The sequence below is a fragment of the Lycorma delicatula genome, chromosome 10, assembly GCF_047948215.1.
Source record: "Lycorma delicatula isolate Av1 chromosome 10, ASM4794821v1, whole genome shotgun sequence".
NCBI classification, from domain to species: Eukaryota; Metazoa; Arthropoda; class Insecta; order Hemiptera; family Fulgoridae; genus Lycorma; species Lycorma delicatula.
In genome coordinates this window covers 7,400,823-7,427,104 of record NC_134464.1, presented here as the reverse complement: position 1 = coordinate 7,427,104, position 26,282 = coordinate 7,400,823, and the positions used below count along the sequence as shown (strand labels likewise).

Genomic DNA, 26,282 nt, shown 5'->3' with positions numbered 1-26,282 from the left:
TTTGAACCGATCGCTTACTTAGCGGATCTGATTCGACAATTGCAGTCAGATGACCGTGCTCAACATCGTGCGTTCTTTGATTTGGTTTTAGAAATGAAGACGCACGATCCAAGTTTTTTTTAACGAGATTTATTTATATATATAGGTAAGAAGGCCCGTTTCCAATCGAACGGGCTTGTGAATAAACAAAACTGCAGTGTATAAAGGTCCGATATAGAGATCCCTATTTAGAACGAATATTTACTTGACTTGACGGTGAGATTGAACCGGTTTTTTTTTTAAGATCAGATGAAGGCCTTCGGTTACAGTTGAAGAGGAGCGCTACTCCGTGACGGATGGCCGTACTAGCAGTCAAACAATCGGATTATTACATGAGAATTTACCAAGAAGGGTTATTTCATGAAACGGAAAGATCTATAAAAATCTAAGATCAAGAGGTGTCAGGAGGTATTCGATTCCAAGGAATTAAATATTTCTTGACTTTTTGAAAGGAATATGTCTTTACCAATAACTTTCACAGTTGAAGAGTTTAAAATGAATATTCAGTTGTTTTTCGCAGTACAACGCCGTAATTTTAAAGCTGGAGAAAACGTCGCAGAATAATGCCGTGATGTACGGTTTGGAGGATTAACATTTGTAACAGAAACTGAGGTGGCTACTTATCAACTATTGTGTTTCAAATTTAATAATATTTTTACATTAGATTGAAATAATGATACGACAATTTTTCAAAATAGTCTATTTTATTATTAATTTAAAATGTCACGTTTTAATAGAAAACTTCTTTAAAAAAAAAGAATCGTTGTTTAATTAAATCTTTTATTTCTTTTCAAAACATTTTTATACGTGACAAACGATCGGTTTAGCTAAATATTTTATTATTTCACAACAAATTGTAAAATAATTATACATTTACACAGCTTATGAAATGTAAATTCATAAAAAATATAAATAATAATTTTAATTATACGTATGCATATATATAAAACTCAAACAAACAATGTAATTTATATAATTATATGGGGTTGTAAAATAAAATGTTTTTTTCATTTTAATAAATATTTAATGAACCACCATTCATCATTAAATGTTATTAAAGGATAATAATTACAAGTTTTAACTTTTAAATAAAATAATATAACCAGATATTCCATAAAATATATCGTTAGGAAATACATTTGAAGAATTCTATTATAAAAAAAAGCGTAGATATTTTTATTAAAAGATTTTGTTTGCATATATTCGTATATTCTTGGTACACTTCCTTGGAGTTATAAAAATAAAAATTGGTGGGATAAATTTTTTAAAATAACACCGGTTTTTACAATAATTAATATATCTTTTTTTTTATTAATACAGTATATTACGATTAATTATAAACACTTAACATCCGATAATGAAATGCAAGTTTTAGGAATAATTTATGAAAACTTTTGTTATTGTTTGTTATTAATAATAAGGATAATATACGGGAAGGAATATGAGAAAATATTTAATTATCCTTTCAAAGATAACGATGAATATATTTCAAATTTTCGTCGCAATTTTTGTATTTGTTGTAATTTTAAGCGTACTACCGAGTATATTATGTTACCGTAAATCATATATTTTTGATGAGGGAAAACGTAATAATGATTTATTACTTATACTATATTTTTTAATTATGGGAACGACTATTAATTCTATTGAATGTCAGATAGTTTCGTTATTTGAAGAATTAGAATTTTCATATTTTTTAATCGACAAGGAATTGGAAAACTGTATTAAATGTGTTAAAAAACAGGATATTAGAAAACTTAGACAAGAACACACAAATGCAAGTAAAAATACAAGAAATTTATTGCGTATATGCGAATGCGATCTCTTCTTAATTATTAGCAGAAATGCTATTAGAATACTATTATATTTTAATTACATCGTAATAGTTTTTACCGATCAAAATAGAAAATATTTAAAATTTGAAAAAGCATTTACTTATTTATGTTACGGTATTGAAATTATAAACAACTGTACACGAACTGTTTGGATTGCAGTCTGTTCATCGTGTTTGACATCTCAGGTAACAAATATGTTTCTTAAATCAAATTTTTACTTTTCCGGTTGTTATTAGCTGCATTTACCAAACGCTACTCCAACGATGGACATTTCACAATTCTTGTAATTTTTACCTTAACACCCTTGTTATTTCAATAATGTAGATAAATTTCTAAATAATAAATAAATCGGCTAATAAAAATTAAAAGAAATTACGATTAAATCATAATATTATATATATATATTATGTATACTCCTATCCGACCACCAGGAAATCTACACGCATACTGTGAAAAACTCTCTGATATAATCTGAAAACGCAAATCCCATTCTACGGTCACATTTCTTGAATAAATGACACAAGACTCAAAAAATGTACGTAAAGATATCTAAGAAATAGAAATCACCAATGAAGAAACAAAGTACCAGAACACATTTTGAGATAAATAAAGGATTTCTGGGGGGGCTTCAAGATCTAATAAAACAAGTCAACGCACGCTTGGCATGGTCTGGAGTGAGAAAATAACTCCCTTTGGCGTAAATGAAAAATTACCGGAGTAAAAAATTAAAAAGATTTAAAACCCCACGTAAAGTTGTTCACGTAGCCCATAATGACCTATATCGAGAAAAAATATATTTATAAAATTGAAAAATAAATTCACAAAATCATTCAAAATATCCTTTATTTGAATCGATTTTCTTTTATTTCTTACGGTAAAAACTTAAAAACATCTTTAAACCACATCAAGTGGTAAATAATGTAAAGTCTTTTCTGTTACAGCCATACAGTAGAATTTTTTTATAAAAAGGATGCTATATTATAATCAGAACATTCTATATTTACATAATAAACTGAAAAGGAGGTTTATCTCTACAAGGAAATTGCAAGAAAATTAGCAGTTACTCATTGATAGAAGGCAAAGAAATCCGACATTACCTGTTCAAACATGTCGACATACTGGTTGCGTCTTAACCATATAAATATGAGTCCAGTAACTTACAGTTTATTCCACAAACGACTATTTTGTAATTTAGCGGAAGCCCATCAAAGACTCAACAATTCACATGTGGGACACGAAATTAAAGTACGATTGATAATATAATGTTGAAACTGCACCCACCGCGTTGATCTAGCGGTGAACTCTTCATTGAAAATCAGCTGATTTCAAATACGAGAGATCTAAGGTTCAAACCCTTATAAAGACAGTTACTTTTACACGGATTTTAATATTACATCGTGGATACCGGTGTTCTATAGTGGTTGGGTTTCAATTAACCACACATCTCAGGAACGGTCGACCTAAGACTGTACAAACTACATTTACATTCATACACATCATCATATCCAAATTCTAACACCGTAGTATTGTATTGTCATCGAAGTTACATACGTGTACCAAATTTCATTATTTTCATACGATAGATCAAAAGATATAGCAGTTGCAAGATTTGATTAAACTAAAGCAAGTTAAAGCTTATAAAGAATGACATGTTTAAAATATTGTAAGAATGAAAGAAACGGATTCATTCCAAATACCGTATAATCTACAATCTGTATAAATAAATTCAACATATCTTATAAATAAATTTCAGTAGTGATCAGTGTTGATAAAATAATAACATAATAGATGTGAGATAGTATTAACAAATTTCAGAAACGGGACTTTAAAAGGAAGACCCATAATTCTCTACATAAATGACAGAAAGAATTATATTAATATGTTGCATTGCACTATTGCAGTAGTTCTTATACGAGTTTGATGCATGAAAGCAACCGAGGTACAAGTGTAACAGCAATCCGAATTAATTTCTGTTAATCTTACTACTACGTAGCTAATCAGTGTGATGAATAGTGTGTAAATAGTAAGATTGAATGTCACTTGCTTGATGTATAGTACAACAGCATACTTGCATCGATGAAAAAAGCAAAAGAAAATAAATATATTTGCTATCAGTAATATTAAATATTTGTTCTATTGTAAGTGACATATTTCTAATGGTAAATTTAAATTATTGTTCCATATTACATTTAAATCGTCAAAATTATTTTCTTAATAAATTTACTGTTGTATAATTACAAATTTCTTAATTACAGATCGGTGATACAAATCAATTATTATTAAGAGTAGATCCACAAATACTGGAAAAGGAAAGTGAAGAAGAGGTAAGGAAAATTTTCAGTAAATAAGTAAGTTTAATTTATATATATATATATATAAAACAATCATTTAAAATTTTCTCATCTTAATCAAAAAGCAACAAATGAACACATTAAATATTATTAATATAAAGAACAGACGGTACTTACGTATTAACGCCACCGCAGCTACAGCTTTATTTAAAAACAAAGTAGTCAATCCGATTTCGGTGGAAAATGAACAGTCTCTTTATTAATGGTTATTTATATTTATTTAGCTTATAAATATAATTTAACCAAACTTAACCTACGCTCGCTTCGCTTGCTAACCTTGTCTAATTAACATCGAATTTTGAGTATTTATTTAATAAATTCAGTAATTATTGCAATTATTTATTATTTAAATAATCAAAACACTCCTGTTAATTAGTCAAGGTTATCGAGCGAAGCGAGTGTAGATTAAGTTTGGTTAAATTATATTTATAAAATAAATAAATATAAATAACCATTTATTAAAATTAATAAAGAGACTGTTCATTTTCCACCGAAATCCGATTGACTACTTTGTTTTTAAATAAAGCTTAGCTGCGGTGGCGTTAATACGTAAGTACCGAACAGACTTTACTATTATTATTTAAACTGAATCTGATGGAACCGTATTATTAACGATAACTCGAAAACAAAAGATTTTCAGAACTATATTTTTTAGAAAATTTTTCTTTTTTTTAACCTATGGAATGCATTCCTTAAATATAGCTAGTCCTCTGATGTTGAATACACAGCGCGCGAACACACACATTTCCTGTTATATTACCTGTTAGTATAATCTATTTACTTACCTAACAATATAAATCACGAGAAAATAAAAGCAAATTTAAATAATGTTTGCGTTAACACTTTGAAATTTAATACTATAATATATAATAATATAAATATAATTATTCAATAAACCTGAGAGGTGGATGCTAAAATAAATAATTTAATTTATATATATATATATTAAGAATAAAAATACAGTTTGGAGACAAAATCATTAAAGTGATTAAAAAAAAAAAAGAAATTAAAAATGATTTTGTTAGAAAACGTAGCAATTTAGGATTAGTTTTTAATTACAAGTACCATATTTTTGTACATACCTTGTACTATGTGTTGTTCATCCTCCATCAGTAAAACAGCTTAATAATTTGTTTTTTTAAAATCAAATCTTCTAATAATTGTGAAGAGAAAAAATTAATTCTTGTTTCTTTATTACTGTCATCTGAAAAACACAATTTAGAAAAAAATCATTCGTCTTGAAATATATTTATTTTTTTAAAATTCATCTAAAATATATAAAACAATATGTAAAAAATATTTTCTTATCAAAATAATTGTACAAAAACCTGTATTAAGTTTAAAAATACAAAAAAGAAAAACTAAACTATTTCAAAACGCTTCCTGTTTTGTGGAAATAAATAATTAAGATCAGATACGGTTTGAAAGAAATGGAAAATTTGATTTATCATGCCGGGTAAATTGTAGCTTACGTAAAAGCATGTCTATACATGTATCACTACATAGCCAGATTGTTGTCATTCGTTTAAAATGAAGCGGTGGATCGATGCATAACATATGTTCTGTGATATCGTATAACACAAATTGTGACTACGCCCATGTCACCCCTATGTAATCATTTTCGCCAACACTATAATCTTTGTGGTCATGATCTTGTGAAAATCTGGATCAAAAATGTTCAAAGAAACATCAACAAGAACGCTCTTAATTATTGAAGCTTTTAAGAGTTACTGTTTTGGGGAATCCGGAAAGACGGAAACTAATTTTTAACATTTTTTGATTATTTTTATGAATAAATTGATATAAATATCATTATATGTCGATTATATTTTAGACGTCAAAAAATGACTGCACGCTTTCATCCAAAATCAACGGATTAAGCTCCATTTCATGGAATGTGCTTAGACGCATGGTTTCCATTTAGAAAGGTTCAGGCTTCTGGTAAAATTTATATACATAAAATTGTGGTTCTTAAACCAGTCGTGGATGTTATCAAACCAAAATTCAAGAATTTTTCTGCCCCCTGTTTCTAAGCGCTTTCATGATAAGACTCGAAACAAAACGAGAGTTTTAACAATGTCATTTGGTCCAGATTTCTCAAGAGAATTTTTGTGATGAAAGGTACATATATGTTCTAGTAGCATCATATAATCAAGATTAAGTGTTTAAGTTCCAAATAATAGACTATATCGGAATTAAATTGGATTTAATACAGAGTATCATACGGTCGAGGCAAAGAAACGCTTAGACAAGGAGCGAATGCGAGTCTGTGAAACTAAAATATCAAAATATGAACGTGAAACTAGAAGAAGGAAGCAATTAAAAAGAAAATTAGAAAATAATTCAGATGAGGATGAAGAAAATTCAGTTTTGCTACACGAATGTAAGGAATAAGGTAAGAGGATTTAGTTTTCGGTCGTTTTCTGAAAAACTAATTTTTTACTACATAATGTAATTCTACTCAAAAACTATTTGGGCTATTTGAATGAAACTTTTCAGACACACTCATCTCATTAAGACCACAATTTTAACACAGACATTTATGTCCGAAAATTGCTTGTAAGAATTTTTATGAATGCTGTTGCAAAAAAAAATGTTGCATAGGTAGTTTCTAATATTTTTTTCCGTAACCGGTTAATATTTTACAAAACTGTTGTTGTGTTATAGTGTTGAAAACAATGCACAGTTTAACCGGTAAAGATTTGAGTAAAGTCGGTCACATAGTTCTTGGAAAAGGTACATTACGTTAACATGATCTGAGATAGTTTCCGTGTACCCTTTGTAAAGATCCCGTACAAATTTACGATGCGTATTGTTAAAAAAGTTGATTATTTACTAATATAAATAGTAAGAGTTGAACTTTCAACACTTGAGAATTGTGAAAATACTATTTTATAAGTTTTCTTATTTGACTGAAAATACCAAAGTTTTTTTCAAATTTTGGATATCAGATGGAGCAAATTTTTACTTAAATGAAAAAAATTCCAATACTATGCGTTAGAAAATCACAATCAGATGAACACAAAAAAATATCAATGTTTAGTAAGTATGCCGTCTAACTCTAGGAAATTACTGGATCGTACTTCATCGAAAATGAGGATGATCCTGCAATAACTGTTACTGTAACTCGTACATCGATGTTATAAAAATAACGTTAACTAATTCACCTTCATTTAAATAAGTCAGTTCAACAGACCGCACTACTTCATTTTTGTTGTTATAATTCAATTATTGCTTGGAAACTACGTCACCTCAAGAAATGGAAATATTCCACGATCGGTACTATCTTCAGATTTTTAGTCCGTAATACTACTTTTTGTAGTAACTTTAAAAAAAGTAGATTCTAAAAACTAAACCTCAAAGTACTGACGAATTTAAAAGGAACATTTCTGAAAAAATTATTATTTATAAAAAATTATTTTTTTAATTTTGTTAAAATTTATCTAAAAATATATAAATCGATATGTAAAAAATATTTTCTAATCGCAATAATTATACAAAAAATCAAGTTTAAAAATACAAAAAAGAAAAAATGAAACTATTTCAAAAGAAAACGCTTCCTGTTTTGTGGAAATAAATAATTATGACCAGATACAGGCTGAAAGAAATGGAAAAGTTTATTTATCACGCCGACAAAATTGTGGCTTATGTAAAAGCATGTCTATACAAGACATGTATTAAGAGTATTAAGTATTACGAGTAAATATTACAAGGAACTTCAGGAAAAGACTCCCCCGAGATAGCATACTTGCAACAGGATAGACAAAATTTGAAGGAAAAAATATTTTTATGGTATAATCGTTATAAGGTAGTTTGTAAACGGCATTTTATTCTTATATATGATACAAATAAAATTACGTATAGAAGATTTTAAGGTTTTCATTTTTCCCTTTTACATCTTCCCACTTCTTTAGCCGGTTCTTGAGTAAAAGTGTTACAGATACTCTCAACTCGGTTTTTAAAGGCCCCACAAAATTCCAGTCACACTATGGGGGTCGTCACTAATCGCCTGGATAATAACGTCGCTAACCTATGGATTCACCTGAAGATATGTTCATACGCAATCTTCTCCATAGATTCTCTACGTAAGGAGAACCTACGACAGCAACATCTTTGCGACCCCAAAAATGGGGGTAAGTAAGGATACTCTTTCAACAATTCTTACCTTGTTCTGTAGCAGCTTTAGAGGAAAAACAATACTGTTTTTTACATAAGTAATTGAATTTCTCATCCAAAATAATTTTTTAAAGACGGAACCTTCCTAATTACAAGTATTCCGAGAAATCTAGGTAACTAGAAGGAAATTCAATTCTAATATATTTTTGGACTTATTCATCTCAAGTCCGTTCCTAACCCAAAATGATCACTCTCGTGCTTATATTTTTTTTAATGTTTACATCGAATTAATTAGATTCTATTGTTACTCTCAGAACACCTTTCTTGATCACCGGTAAGGATCTTTGATTCTACCTTTTTACCAGTCCAGCTAGCGACTTCATTCTTATCCAATAATTAAAGTATGAGCCTTATAGCTGTTGTACATATTCGGCAAAGCTGAGCGCTATTAATTATCCTAAACAAAATAATTTAAAAAAAAATTGAGATAGGCTTGTCTGGAGTACACCGCATGTATTTATGTGAATATGTCTTATATGTGAATATGTCTATATTTATGAGTATGTCTTGTATACCGATGATCGAGTGTGTGGATATTGATGAAATTAAACAAACGATATGACTCTTTATTTTTAATATACGTCTCTAAATTATTGTTGGGTTTACATATTTGAGAAACTATAAACGATCACAAACAAAGCGTACTTTACCAAATTCGTTTTTCGGGAATATATTTTTGAAATATCTATCGCTGTGAGAAAATTTAATATTAATTTATACTCTTGATCGATTATAGTCTCATCGTTTTTGTAAACAAGACGTAAAATTTCTATATCGTTCTCTGTATTATTACTTTCAATTTTTTTCGATGAAAGCAGTGCAAGATTATCGCTTGACGATAGCGCAGCGCTTATTTGCTTGGTAGTGCGGAATCTTTTTCCCTGTCTAAAGATTTTATCTCTTCATTCAGAGTTGATATGATCAGCAACTTTTTTGATTTTTTTGTGATCTATTCTCACGTATCCGTTTACTTTATTTCTGGTTATATTTATTGCACATATATTACGATATTCTTTAAAATAGTATTTTCTTTTAAATGCTAAATTACGGTGGATGTTAATATCGGTAGGGGGAAGTGAGAGATAGGAATCACTAGTTTGACACAAATCTTACGCCCTTCATTTTTAAAAGGCGTACATTTTGTTCGTTAAAGTACAATTTTTATCTTTAAATTTGCAAACTTAAGTCTTATAATGATTTAATTTTATCGATATTTCGTCCTAGTACGTCTACCTTTATAATTCATATCACAAATTTACATCGAAGATCGATAGAATCTTAAAAATTCTTATTTTCTTAACGAAAGTAATAATTAAAGAAAATTACATATTATTAGTTATTAAATGAAAAATTCACTTTAAAAAAATATAAACGCAAAACTTGTTAACTGTATTAAGGTTAACGGGTAAAATGTTAAGTTTTATGTATGTACATACAAGTTATTAAACAAAATTAATTACTTTACGTGTTACTCCTTTGTACTAAAATTAACAATAGAAAATGCAATTTGAACGTATGACAAAATCAATTAACAACGGATAAACTTTAAGTTGTGAAAACAGATTGGTATCCACTAATTAATTAAAGGAAAACCTTTAATGAATGTAGGGGGTGTACTCACATCATGTAAGGATTCATTCTGTAATCGAATTTTGGTTATCAAAGTTCAGACGATTAATTTCATTACTTAATAAAAAGTAAATAAATTTAAATCAAAGTATATATCCTTAAAATGCTAGCGGTATTAAAATATTATTCTAAATGACATAATATAATGGACGATTAGAAAACTAATTATTAAATTGTAAAAAGTATTTATAAAATAACTATTTTATAAATTATATATAGTCAAATATTTGTGCAATTTCATATAATTTGGCCAACAAGAGGTACCGTTTCGAAAAATGTCTGCCACCAAAAATAAGATTTTTTTTTTAATCGATAAAAAATATACTATAATTATTAGGTAAAATTAAGCAGAAGAAATGATGGTAAAATGATAAGAGTCAAGGTCTTTACAAGATCGATGAGACCAGTTTCTTATCCGTTGAGGGCATTTGTTTATCTTTGTCTGCTGATAATTATGTTTGCAATAAAATTATAAGTTTGTAATAAATAAAATTATAAATATAATCTAATAAAACTTTACCTACGCTCGCTTCCCTTGCTAACCTTGACTAGCGAGCGAACCGACCGTAGGTTAAGCTTGATTAGATCATATTTATAATTTTATTTACTTATTTTCTTATTTCAATATAACGTTTGCGGCACCATCAAAAAACTAACCGACTACAGAAGCTATCGGGTTATTTTTTTTCTTGCAAACGATTCCAATACTAGACCTTAGCTTAGGTATGAATAAAACTAACGCTGTGTCTTTCTTTAGATGTACAAAAAATATAAATTTTCTGTTTGATATATAACATAAATTTTTCTATTTTTGGCAAACGCAACAGTTATGGAGCCGCAAACTTTTTTATCGCTTGTTCGAATTATTGATGACAGTAAAGAAAAGACAGAGTTAACTTCTTTGCCAGCAAAGAAAGTTTTACGTGAAACAAGAGTTTGTAAAAGAACTAATGTGAAATTACAATTTACCGCAAAGAGAATCGGACGGGTGTGTAATAAAGCTGCCGTCAGTAAATTCCTTTATTACACGGCTATAAGAAATTCATTTACCTTTGGAAAAAGTAATACCGTTTATATATAATTATTGTCGGGTTAATGAGTACACAACTACGAAATTCTGTTTGAAAGAACTGCAAATGGAAACGGAAAGTACAACTAACTATAAGAATTACTTGCGTGAATTTTGTGCTGATAATTTGTTAAAAAACCCACAGAAAATAGGAGAAAAGGGCGTGACTGTCGAAATAGATGAATCCGGTTTTTCCAAGCGAAAGTATAATCGAGGAAGAGTTCTGCCGAATCGATAGATTTTCAGAGGTATATGCAGAGTAACAAGAGAATGTTTCACGTATGCTGTACCGGGTCGAAAAAAATATATTTTGCTTGATATTAAAATTTGCATTGTAGAAGGTTCTTTAATTATATCCGAGAATTTGAAATCTTATGAAGATATTCCCAAATTATACGGCTATAACTCTCAACATTTTACAGTGTAATCATTCGGAGAATTTCGTGGATATCCAGACCGGAGTACATACACAAAATTATGAAAATTTACGGATGTGTTTCAAATAACGTAACAAAAAAGAAAAGGGCACCTCGAAAGAACTGATGTATACTTATATTTGTGAATTCTTACAGCATCACAGATATAGGGATGAAGAAGATTTATTTGAATTAGTGCTGCAACATACTAGTGAATTTTAGAAATAAATTATTCAATTATTATTTTATATATTCTGTATTGCAATCACGCATAATAAACACACACACCTCTCCACACCCCGCGCGCAAGCACACACACACACACACACACACACACACACACACACACACACACACACACACACACACACACACACATATATATATATATATATATATATATATATATATATATATACACACACACACACACACATATATATATACACATCAAAAAGTGTTTAATAATTATTGCAGTTTTGTGCTACATTTACACTACATTGGATTTTATATCATTAATACTAAATACTGCATTAAAAAGTATCTTTTATGTATTTATCATTTTACCATCATTTCTTCTGCTTAATTTTACGTAATAATTGTAGAATATGTTACTTTGTACCGATTAAAAAAAAAATCTTAATTTTTGTGACGGGCATTTCCCGAAAAAGTACCCGACTGATTTTCGATATCGAAACAAAAAACGGGTGTTTTGAAATAATGTTGGATATCCCTCATCCCGGATCTGATTGACTTAAAATTTTGGGATGCTAAATAACTTTTAAATTTCATTCTACTGAAGCTCAACTTTCTACGACCAGTATACAAAAAGACCAAAATTTAATATAGTGAAAACTACCTTCCCTTTTTTTAATTTTATCCAAAATCTAATGCTGTCAAAGCTCTCTCTTTCTCTCTCTCTCTCTCTCTCTATATATATATATATATATATATATATTCTTTAAGCCACTTTCGAAGAATTAATGTTGAGCCGAATTTAGTTGAATAAAAAAAAAATATAACAATAAACAAATAAAAATAAGGTAAGTATATTTATGCATACATCTTCCCGAAATCTTTATAACTTTTTTTTTTTACATTTTGGACCGATCGTACTTCTCTTTATAGTTATGAAGCAGCAATAGAACTATAGTCGGGAAATTAAAAAGTTATTTTCTTTCTATTTTCTTTTTTTTACCGATTCTGTTATTCTTTTTCTGTTCATAGTTGAATTATTTTCTGGATCAAGTACAAATGAGGAAAATTGAAGTGAATGCATTTGGATTTTTTATAGCGGATATGACTCTTATTTTTAAGGTAATAAAAAAACCAAAAAAAAAACCAGAAAAACAAAGGTATTGTTTTTAAGGTTAAACATAGCTTATTGCAGATGATGTTTATTGAACATTGCTTACTGAAGCAATGTAAAAAAAAAAAATGGTAGATTGATTGGCTTTCCAACGATATATTAATAAATATTTTTGTACTCACGTTTGCTAAAAAAGAGGTTAAACTTCATGTAACTTTGGTATAACATTTACCTACTTAATAATATTGCTTCCTTAACTAAGTTAATCATTTAATGTAAAATGTTAAAAAAAAATCATACGACATTTAAAATAGATTTTAACATACAAGTATAATAGCAAGAATAAAAAATTCAAATAAATGTATAAACATTAACCACCTAGCCTTTGTTTAAGGACGAATGGAAATGTAGGACCTAATAACAACAGTAGTAAAATACCTTGAAAAAATTAAAAATACGAACCAAAAAAAAAAAAAATGAATGGAATCTAACAAATCATGGACAAGAAAAAACTCCAATCAATCAGATAAAAAGAAATAGTTTAAAAAAATACAAAGATACAGGAAAAGATAATATAATAATGATAAAACTGTAACAAGGATCAAGTAATCGTAAAAATCGAATATTAAAACCCATTCTAGAAAACTTCTATAGAAAAAACACACCCGCTAAACAAAAGTTTTGACAAAATGGATGTAATAAAGCAGCTAGAAATCAATTTTCATTTTACCGATCACATGTAAGTTCTTTTTAAACTTCAACACCGTTACATATTCTTAACACGGCTCAAGAACTGATTCAGGGAGAGTAGCAAGAAGCCAGTCGCCGGTCTAGCACTGTGTGGGAATTTAAATTCTAAAATTTAACGAGTAATATTTACATTAATATTAAGTAACGTCTTATCTTAGTGATTAGTGATATTTTAACATTTATTCTCTATTTTTAACGGGTGATCTTTAAATGAAAATTATTATTTAGATTGTAAGAAAAAGTATACTTTTGTTCAGTATTACTACAGATACATCAAAGTTAGAAAAATATCAAAAATTATATTTTGTAATATAATTCAAAAGGAAAAGAAATCGAAAATCGACAGAAATTAAAATTTACAGAGATAACTAAGAATGTGCGATTAGAGACCAGAAGATTTAGAAAACTTTGTATCGATACAGAACCCCAAAAAGGTATTTTTGTTTAAGCTTACAAAGAAGCTTGTTAATATAAAATGAAAATTTTTAGCGTATGAAAAACACCATGTACGACCGAGATCTCCGGATGAAAGGCCGAGAGGTATCATTCTGCCTACGAGAGGAGTTTCACGTTTTTTCATTAAATAATATATAGTCTAAGAAGCGAGTCTTTTGCGCACGAGATAGCATTAGCGACTCAAATCTCAGGGTATATGAGTCGCAGTGGGTCAGGCCGAACGCCATTAAATAGCTGGCAGTTGAAGTTAATAGATGTGCAAAAAGTGACGGAATTTTTAAATTGAGATTTAAGGTAATGCGCCATGAAGACGGTTGAAATTTCCGAAAAACCGCGATACATTTTACTTCAATAAAGACGCAAATATTGCGCAGGCCTGTGAAGAGACGTTTGCTGTTTACGAGCAAGATATGTTATCAATGGCAATAGCCAAAAGATGATCCAGTCGCATTCTGGAAATCCGATGTCCAAGATGCTCCTCGCAGTGGGTGACCGATCACAGAAAACTTGAATAATATTCTGAAAAAAATCAAGAAGACCGACATGTAAGCATTCAAGACTTTACCGATGACCTAAAAATGCACCGTCAAAAAATGCACCGTTTAGAGAAATCTCAATGTTCGGGTACCGCATGATCTGACTCAGAAAAATTTACCTCGAATTTCTATCTGTGAATCTCAACTGCAACGTAATGAAATCAAGTCATTTCTGAAGCGGTTGATCACGAGTGATGAAAAGTGGATAACCTACGACAAAACCGTGTAAAAAGATCGTGATCGAAGCGAGCAGAAACTCCACAGTCTGTGCCCACACTGACGCCCAGAAAGGTTATGGCGTGCGTTTGGCGATATTGAAGGGCATCGTGCATTACAAACTGTTGCTACCAGATAGTACGATGGACTAAGACCTATACTGCCAAAAATTAGCGTGATTTCACCTAGCGATTCAAACGGAACGACCTAAAAAGGGTGTCATATACCACGCTGACAACGCCAGACCGTGTACATCTTTAAGAACACCCCATCAGGATCGATAGAATTTGACGGAGATTTTAATGCATCTACCGTATAGCCTGGACTTGGCATTGACAGACTATCATTTGTTGCTGTCTCTGCAGAACTCCGTAAATGGTGTTAAGTTAGTTTAAAAAGAAAGAAGCCTGTAAAAACCACGCGTGACAATTTTTTGACCGGAAACTTAAGAAGTTCTATAGCGGCGGGATTATGGTGTTGCCAGAAAAATGGCAGGTTATAAAAAAAAAAGATGCATATATGGTCTCATAATGTTATTTCCCAGTCGCATTAAATGTATTCTCAGTTTTAGTTTCCAAAGGCTCAATACTTTTTAGACAACCTAATATGTCCTGTAACTTACGTAGTTATCGGTTCTAAATTACACAAATTTATTACTTAAGAAAACATACAATTTTAACTATAATTTATCTTCTTTTTTTTTTCAGGGAATGGGATTAGTATTAACGTTTGTCATTCTGTTTATTCAATTAAAGGCTTAATATCGACAAACTGGAATTGTAGAATCATTTATACTAATTAATAATCATAAATAATGTTATTATTGTTACATAGAAAAAAAAAATAGTACAAATTTTAGCCGAAAGTTATGAATTTTTTTTATTATATCATCATCCTAATATGTTAGATGAAATAGAAAATTTAATATGCTAACAAATGATTCCGAAACTTTCTCAGCGCTGCCCCTCATGTTCAAAAAAATGTTTAAATGAAAATAATAGAATAAAATTAAGTTAAATAAAATTTATTTAATTTTCAAAAAAAATTATACATTTAAAATTTTTTAAACACAAATTTTTTTTTATTACTATTTGATTTTACTAACACATAAAATCAAACAATATTTTGGTGTCTTGAAGTTAATAATTTTATTAAACAAAATTAAAAACACTGTGAATATTACTATTAAATATAAGTAAGTGTGACTCACCAATCAGAAAAGCGACAGGTGCAATAGAACGGCCTAAAGCTTTAGTATAAGTAAATCCCTTATTCAAAAGTAATTATTAACAATTACAAAAAAAAATAATTTTTACATCTTTTCCGGTTATCACAGTCTTCATAATAAAAATAAATATCAACCGTAGATCAATTAATTATACAGAGAAACATTGATCGCTTATAGAAAATGCGAATACAAATAGATTACAGAAATTACAAATATATGTCTCACATTTCCATTACATTATAATTTAAACAGTTGACTTTTAAATTTAGATATTCTTCCATTAAAAAGTCAATTTTTAAAGATATGTCGTTAGCCGTCTCAAGGCAACTACACAGAGGTGATTGGGCTACTCCATTACCGATGGACCTAAAACTTCTATACCTTTTAATAAGTCTATATTGTTCTCTCAGTCCTAAAGTCGAAACTTCATCATCAATAATCCCCCGAAACAACTGTTATTGTTGTTGTGTTATCGAAAATGATGTCGACACTATAACCGATGCTACATTTGACTAGGCTTTAAGATATATTGCCACAACCTCTACAAAACTCAAGAATCCATCCACCCCGTGAAATGGAATAGAAAAAATTTCCATTTCAAAAATTTTCATGGAAAAAATTTACCTTGAAAATTTCAGTTTTATGGAAATAAAATGAATTATATTTCTATTAAGTGGAATTTCATGCCGTGAAAGAACACATAAAGCGATAAAAAAAGAAGTAAAAAAACCCAACGCTTTCAAGAAACGTCGAACATCGGAATTTCAAATCGCATTTAAAAAACGCCTCAAGAATCACCTGTTTAAGTTTTCAGGCGTACGCCAAAATCTTATGACAGGTACAAAAAAATTGTTGTGAACAATACGTGTCATTTATTAGCAGAAATACGACAGCGGCAGACGTTTGAAAGAAAGTGCCGTCTGCAGGCATTCAAAGTTTATTTCCGTAACTTGCCTTCAATCTGATGTTGAACTAGTGGATTAACCCCACCCCAAAAAAAAAACTGCTGAACTTCTAGCCGATCGATTTGAAGAAGTCAATTATGACGAATATTTTTAAAATAAAAAAAAACAGAACTTAAGGGTCATCTAAATTTTAGAATCAAAATAAATTTCTCATACAATGTAACTTTCAAATTAGATTAACTTCTAAAAGCGTTGGAGAAATCAGAAATACAGACTCTGTTCGGAACGAAATACGTCGTAGTCAAACAACTAAGTACTACTGCAAAACTTAGATTGCTAAAATTGTATAATAAAATATGGCAGGATGGGATATAGCCATGGCAGTGGAAGAAATATATATTGTTTCAATTCCAAAAAACGGTAAAATTGATCGATCCCAATAGTTACCGTTCTATTTCCTTGACATGTGCTATTGAAAAAATACTTCGAAAAAATGATAAAAAGTGACGAAAAACTGATTGTTTGGATTTTAGAATGAGACGGTCTTTTATCCTCGCATTAAGCAGGATTTTGACAGTACCAATCAACTACTGACCAAATGATCGATTTAGAAAATAATGCATACAACCAGTTTCATCATTACGAAACACAGCGTCAGAGTCTTCTTTGAACTGTAGAAGGCTTTCGATATGGAATAATGATTAAACTACATGAATGGAGCATTCACGGAAATTTACCGATAATACTTGACATTTACATGAAAGACCGTACTTTTCAAGTACGTGTACTTGAAAATATATATAATGAATACTTGTTAGAAAAAAGGTTAGAAAATGGCATTCTACAAGGCTCTCCGTTGAGCGTTACTTGTTTACAGTCATCATCAAAAAACGATGCAAGTCATTACACGAGAAGTCAGCAAAAGCGTTTACGTCAATGTTCTAGCAATCGTATATGCTAGTAACAATATAGAGATAGTGAACGAGAAATTGCAACGAGCGATAACCGCGATTAAAGAAACGGCAAAGAATAACGGATTCAAATTTTCACCGGAGAAAATGTGCTATGTACACTTCTATTGGAAAAGAACTCCCCATGTTAATCCTCTTTTGGCCATCCTAATCAGTAAGAAGATAATATTCGCTTTTTAGATAAATTATTACATAAATCCCTCACCGGAAGACTTCACATACAGGGATTGAGTTTTAGATGCAAGAAAGCCCTAACGTATTAAATGTTTAATAAAAATGAATTGGGGCTCAGAAAAAAAAATTACTGCGATTATATAAAACACCGATTTCATCGAAGTACGATTACTGTTGTATTGCATATTCATCCCCTAGAAAATCGTATCAAAGAAAGTTAGACTTTATAGGTACATAACAATGGAATCAGATATGCCACAAGCACGCTGACTAGTTTAATGACTGAAGCCGCCACAATGCCATTACTATTAATATTTGCAGCAAATATCGCTTTTCTTACCGTATAAACTACAAAAATTTTTATAATAATCCTTTGGCTGGTTTCAATGGGCGCGCGCTAACTATTCTAGACCTGCCTGAATACGGTATCGTACGTTAGCAAAAAACACGAAATTGTTTTGCCGGACACATTAGCAATTTTTATAAGAAAAATACCGTTATAACTTTTGCTATCGATAAGCAAAAAATTGAAGCTCTGTTACAGAATAATAAAAGAGAAATCAATAGTAATCATCCAACAGGAATTTTCGACAATCATCAGTAACAATGAGGGATATATAACAAGTTTTACTGATCGTTCTAACATCGAACACGGTGATATTTCTGTGAAAAGAATGCGCTTATATGTTCCGATTCTTTAAGCGCATTAACTGTGAATCGGGATTAGAACATTAAGGATGTTCTTAAAACAAACATCTTTTCATTCTGTATATATTAAATGGAATAGCAATGTGTATTTGTATCGACTCCACGGCACGCTGGTATCTCAGGAAATAAAACGGCAGATGAGGCTGAGGAAATAAAAGAGCAGAAGACAAAAATTTGTGAGAATACGGATACGATTCCTATTTGAGAGGTAGACGTTAAACATTTTTTAAATTGTTTATCAGAACCTCGTGGAGTAATGAACGAAGAAGACTAAGCGCGAAACAAAATGCAATTAAAATTACACCACGTAAATGGAAAAATCGACGTGAAACTGATTCGACAGGAGCAAGAATCGATGACCAGAATCAGAATAGATCCACGCGAATAACAAATTCATATTTGTTAACCGGCGAAGAAAGACCAACGCGTAGTAGATGTTATAAATCATTTACTGTAAACCATCTACTGGAAGAGTATATTGTATGTGAAAACCTCAGAAACAGGTACGGACTAAGAAATAATATTGCTGGAGATTTAGAAAATGGCAAAAACAAGCGGTTGCTTACCTACATGCCAGTAAATTATTAATGCGTTTATATTAAGCCTTTGTCGAAGTCAATATGTGTTACGTTTGACTGAGAATGCTCAACGTGAAGGCACTTTACACCCGAACCCAGGTTTCTCAAATTTTCATCGTATTGTCCAACATTTTTGTGCGTTTTATTTTACAGTGTGTTTAATGTTATATCTTCATGTTTTTATGTTTGATATATTTTTATTTTTACGTTATGTAAATGTCAAAGCCCTTTGCACTCTAAGTATTATACGCGTACATTTTGTTTAAATGTTTTACGTTACGTTTATTTTTGTGTTTCATTAAAACGGAAGGGTAAATGGAAGTATTAAAATAACGTTTAAATTTAAACAATGTGATGACTAATGACATTGGAAGTCAATCCTCATACAAAGCAAAAAATAAAAAATAATTAATAGTGTTTTAACTAGTTTGGTTAAAGGGATACAGGAAGTAGATTTGAGTCAAATCTACTTCGCGAAAAATATCAAAAGTTCAGTAAAGAATTTGTTCCATTTGAACCTCCTAAATCAAATTACATTTTTGCCTTAAAAATTATAAGTATTAAAAGTATAATTTCTGAAAGTAAAATTTTTTAATAAAAATATTTGGGTACCATTTGATCTCGTTGCCCAAAGCTTCTTTATGTAAAGTTTTTAATTAAGCTATAAGATACCAGAAATTATAAAAAAGTCAAATTTTTTCAGAATCTTACATCCGGTGTTATGGACTTTTTAAATCAATCTCACCTCTTTACATTAAAGTAAATACAGTCGGAGTATCCCAATTTTTAAAACTGACATTGAAAGTTAAAAAAAAATTGTATTATAAATATACGTGTCCCCTTCAACTCCCCTTGTTTTGTAGGGAGTTAAAAATTGATTTATCTATGTATTTATTCTAAGTAATTATTATCTAAGTAATTATTTATTTCAATGAGTCGGAGTCGATTCCATTCGATAAAAAAAAATGCTCAAAAAAAGTGTCTATGTATACGAGTACCTGTGTATATATATATATATATATGGGTACCGTGATTCCCCTTGATCAAATGGAATTGAAAATAAGGTCAAATCAAAAATATGTATGTATATATATATATATTAATAATTAATTATTGAATAATTTATTCAATGTATATATATATATTAAACACACACACACACACACACACACACATATATATATATTTATATATATATATATAAAAATGTTAAGTTCGTTTGTTACGCTTCAAAAACTCAAAATGTTCTGCACCGATTGAGCTCAAATATTAGCACGATATATAACCCGCATCAAAGATTGTTTTCATCTATTTTTAATAAATCTATCTATTTATTTTTAATTTCTACAGTTTTTTAATAAATAAGAGGCTAATAAATCAGATGGAAATGTAAACAAAGGAAAACCAATCAGATCAATGCATGATGGCCGCTGTCAAACACAACGACCGATCACAAAGAGCCCGTATGGCCGTTGCCGGTGTAAACAAAATCACAACTGATTAAGTAACAAATTTCTTTCAATATTGAAGACAAGTGCTTAACTAATGCAAATAAAGATCTTAGTCGATTGGGAATGCCAGCACCCACCCGAGCTGCGATTGCTTCATTTTATGTGGATTTACGCCGTGAACAGAGTTACAAAATTGGTGATCTTCAGTCATATGTCCGATCAAACATTCCCAAATTAACGCGTGAACAGAAAGGCATTTACGATCGCATAATGCAAATGATAAATGACGGAGTTGGGGGGACCTTCTTCTTGGATGCGCCAGGAGGAACTGGGAAAACATTCCTCATTAGATTTATTCTAGCAACGGTTCTATCAAAAAATGACATAGCCTTAGCTCTTGCTTCGTATGAAATAGCTGCAACATTGTTATCACGTGGAACAACTGCGCATTCAGCTCTGAAGTTGCCATTAAACACGTAAATAATTGAGACTTCCGCGTGCAAAATTTCCAAAGCATCCTGTATGGGAAAAGTATTACAAAAATGTAAACTCATTGTTTGGGATGAATGCACGATGGCACGTAATAAAATCGCTTAAAGATCGATCGTTACGAGATTTGCGTGGAAACGTTCAACCGTTCGGAAATGCTTTGATATTGCTCGCAGGAGATTTTAGGCAAACATTGCCTGTAATTTCTCGATCGACACATGCAGACGAAATAAATGCTTGCCTGAAATATTCAACACTGTGGCGACACGTACGTACATTGCAGTCGACTACGAATATGTGTGTCCAGTTGCAGAACGATCCATCAGCTGAGGTATTCTCACGACAGTTACTGGACATTGGAAACGGACAGTTGCCAGTCGATGAGAATTCTAGACGAATATCATTTCCTGATAATTTTTGTAATTTAGTAACATCAAAAGAAGAACCGATCGAAAAAGTATTTCGTGATATTCAAATTAATCATAGAAATCACGATCGGCTCGGTGAACGAGCTATCCTTGCCGCAAAGAATAAAGATGTCTATCGACTTAATAATGTTATTCAATCCGGCATTCAAAGTGAGAAAATTACATATAAGTTGATAGACACCGTTGTGGGAGCAGATGCAGTAGTTAATTATCCGACGGAATTTTTAAACTCACTTGATCTGCAAGGGATGCCACAACACATATTAAAATTGAAAATAGGTGTGCCAATTATCCTGTTGCGGAATATTATCGGCCAAAACTCTGCAACGGCACGCGACTTGCAGTTAAGAAATTGATGAATAACGTAGTGGAAGCGATGATTTTAACGGGGCCTTTAAAAGGTGAAGATGTCCTCATTCCTCGAATACCCATCATCCCGACCGATACACCATTTCAATTTAAAAGATTGCAATTTCCAATTAGATCGGCATTTGCAATCATAATCAATAAATCTCAAGGTCAATCTTTAGAATTGCGTGGTTTAGATTTAGATGCGGATTACTTCTACATGGACAACTGTATGTGCGTGTTCCCGAGTCGGCAAACCAGATAGCCATTATATCTACGCAGACAGTGGAAAAAAAAAATATTGTGTATCCACAAGTATTGCAAAATCAAACTTCTATGAAACGTATGCTTTGTTTTGTTTCTCATTTCTCATCCATGCGACCACAATGTGCCACAGCAAAGCGTGGCGAGTACAGTTAGTATATATATATATATATATATATATACTAGCTTATTTTAAACTACACACTAGTTTAAAATATATTCAAATGTTTGGGTCAAATTTCAACTTTTTTGGAAAAAAGATTTTGGAGATATGGAGAAAAACAGTTTAGAAATAATGTTGAATATCCTTCATCCCTAAATCCGATCGACGTAAAACTGAAAGTTAAACATCTTAACAAGTACTTTATTATACTAAACTTATTTTTTCTACGATCTCTTTTCAAAAAAAAATTCATAATGACCTAAACCATCTCTTCCAAAATTTAATGATATCATTGCCCCAATATAGACATTTTTCGATGCAGTTTCCAAGAATCTATCTTGAATCAGTCTGGAGATATTAATCAAAATACAGGCTAACAAAACAGGCTAACTTTGTGAAATTTTTATAACTTTTCTTTGGACTAAGGGAGTTTTGAAACGTCAAAATTTGTAAAACTCGTGACAGAAGATTTTGGCCGATCGCTATACATTCCCTTTACAACTATGCTGTTGTAGCAGTAATAGAATTATAGCCGGGAAAGTAAAAATTAGTTAATGAAGTAAAGTCAATTAGATTTTTTTTCTTGTAACACTACATATATACATTTTTATATAAAAACTTAATCGAATGCTAATTTAGAATAATAAAAACCGAGAGATAAAATGATAAAATGTTAAAGAGTTTAAATTAAATTAGTTGAAAAAATCTACGTAATCAACGATTAAATTTTAAGGGTATATTAAATTGAAAAATGAATTTACGAATGGTTTCAAACAAATTGAAACCGCTGTGAAGGAATGAGTTGTAATACTCGTACTTTTACGGCGTACGTTTACGAGTCAGGTCAGTGAATATCAAATGAAATCGCCGTTGTTGTTTTAACTTGTTTTATTTTAATGTAAAGCAAGAAATTGGTTTTCATTGTTATTATTATTATGATTGTTTATATTTTGTCGTTACATTTTATTTAGTCAACAAGGTAATTCAAAACATTATACTAGCACGATAATGATGTAGTATTAAGAGTGAAAAAAAGCTATTTTAATAAACATTTATGATTTATTTCTGGTTCGTGTTTAATTTTTCCATAGTTGTACACTGTATTACCGCGGTTATTTTTTAGCGATGAAGAAACATTTCATTTAAGTAGTAAAATTTCTCGTCACAATGTTCGCATTCGCATACAAGAACTTTAGAATCAAGAGAATCCGCACGAGATTGTATAGTAGGAGCGAGATTCTTTGAAATTTTGATGTTTTTTTTACACAAAAATTAATATTCTTGTTGTGAAGGAAGTAGAGCAGTACAGCGTTCTTATCTTGAGATGATGCAAGACTGGCGATTTCCGCAACTAAATGAAGAGCTGAAGAATTAATTTTTCAGTGAAATGGAGGTTAGCTACATCGGTAAAGAGAAATTCATCAATTTGTAAATGAAGCACGACTCGTCTCTGGATAGAGCATACGGAAGCCAAAGAGTTGGGACTACACTCTTGGTCCCCAAGGTCCTCAGACAATACATCTTCTGATTTGTGACACATATCCCCCATTTTTTATGTATCTAAATTATTGTTTATGTTCCACCATTGTCATTGCTAATTTGGATGAAAACCAGGATCGTAGCAGCAGTGACTTCTGTGAAAGAATAATTCGGCTATCGTCTTTATATGCTATCTATACAGCGAATGGAGAGCATATAGAACGTTTATAACAAATAAAATGAAATTTTAAACGTATTTGTATAGTATGTAATTTATCTTGTAATTGTAACATTATGAAGTATACCGCGTTAAATCAGGTAATTCTTTTTTATACACGATATATTTTTAATGGTTTTTTTTCTGTTTATGAGCGTACACTGTACAGTGACACTGATGTTAAAAGAAAATTGAGGTAATTTAGGGCATTAAATTAAATAAGTGTTTATCGGTCATTCGTTTTCGCTTTATTTTCAATTCGTCCGTTACAATATATTTCTTCAATAAAAATTTACATTTGTGAACGGGTTAGATATTTTTCTTTTTTTCTACATTTCATGTTTAGCCTCCGGAACCACCGTAAGGTATTACTTCAGCGGATAAATGGGGATTTTATGATAAATATGAATGTAAATGAAGTATAGTCTTGTACAGTCTCGGGTTGACCATTCCTGAGGTGCGTGGTTAATTGAAACCCGACCGACAAAAAACATCGGTATCCACAATTTAGTATTGAAATCCGTATAAAAGTATAAATAGTAACCTTTACTGTTCTCTTCTTTTTTTAAACCTCCGGGACCGATGTTAAGTATTATATTTCAGAGGATGAGATGAATTACAATTTTTTTAGCGTGTGAAAATGCCATGCCTGACCGGGATTCGAACCCGGCACTTCCGGATGAAAGGCCAAGACACTACCACTCGCGCCTCGGCGGTCGAGTAGTAAACTACCTTTACTAGGATTTGAACCTCAGAACTGTCGACTTCGAAATCAGCTGATTTGCGATGTCGAGTTCAGCAGTAGACCAACCCGGTGGGTTAGATATTCTAATTCTTTACATACTAGTTCTTTACATATTTACCCGGTAAAAGTTTCTATTAAGTAAGTAGGTTTGAAACTTTTTCCTTCAAAAATATAAAAATTGAGGCGGTTAATTTTTTTTAATTATTAATCAGATAGAATTATGTTTTTATTAGATAAAATGTTAGGCGGTTTACTGTAAAAGATCTGGCAATGAATTCTATCACAGTATTATTAATAATATTGATTTAATTTATTTTTTTAATTATTTTAAGGGTAATTTTTATTTTAATTAATAAAAAAACAAACCAAACACTAAATTTTCAGACTACATTATATTTCCGTATGCGTTCTGTGAACTGGTTTTAAAATTGTCTGCTATATCTCTAATCTTTATTAAACAAACTTAAAAAATAATACATCTTTTTTTTTGTCATAATAAAATGCTTAAAATTTTATCTTATTAAAAGAAAAAAACAAATTGATGAAATTAATATTTATGAAGCTATTAATAATTAAATAATTTAAACGGTCACCGTTTTAAAATTATCAAAAGTAAAATATTGAAACGCGTTTTATTTTTTGGATAAACGTATACCGAATTTCATTAAAATACCTAACTTGTTACTACGATATAAAACTTTTTTGAACAAATACATAAATGCAGAAACATTATCCCACATTTGTCAATTTTAATGAACTGAATCAGTCTAAAGTTTGGTAACCATCTTCCGGAATGCTCTGTTTAAAGAGAATAACAATAATTAAATTTTATATAACTTTCTTTACTATGATTACTGATAATCCCTTTTCCATGAAACTAATAACTTAATGTAGTCTCTCTGTTAAAATAAATAGTGTCGGAAATATGGTTTATCCATATTTAATTATCTAACTGGAACGGAAAAACATTAAAGCTTTGGATAAAAATAATCATACGGATAGTAGCACTTGATTTAACAATGGACAAGAATACTAGGAGTTGCTTTATTTAAAGTGTAACCGACATTATTATTTGATGAAAAAATTTTCTTACTTTTTTTTCTTGTTCTTAAAATTTTTAATACATGTATTCCAAAATCAATAAAATTCTACCTTTGATGTATTTATAATAAACGCGTAATTTTTAGTCAATCAGATTAATTGTCGGTTAGTTATCGTAAAAACAAAAGCGTCAGATATTTTCATAGTTTAATATTCGTTCTGTTAGACAGCAATTAATGTGAAACTATTATTCATTGTTCAATTCTGCAGTATTTAAATACATTTTTGCATACAAAGTGAGTTCAAAACAC

General features: G+C 30.3%; 1 long non-coding RNA gene and 1 pseudogene across 1 annotated transcript; one reads left to right on the top strand and one right to left on the bottom strand.

The window, feature by feature from the left end:
- Window positions 1-26,282, bottom strand: part of LOC142331289 (scoloptoxin SSD14-like) — a 152,041-nt pseudogene that overhangs the window by 56,493 nt on the left and 69,266 nt on the right.
- Window positions 4,148-15,595, top strand: LOC142331292 (uncharacterized). The gene is made up of 3 exons (XR_012757952.1): window positions 4,148-4,198; window positions 12,743-12,832; window positions 15,490-15,595. It is a non-coding gene; the product is annotated as an uncharacterized LOC142331292 (long non-coding RNA).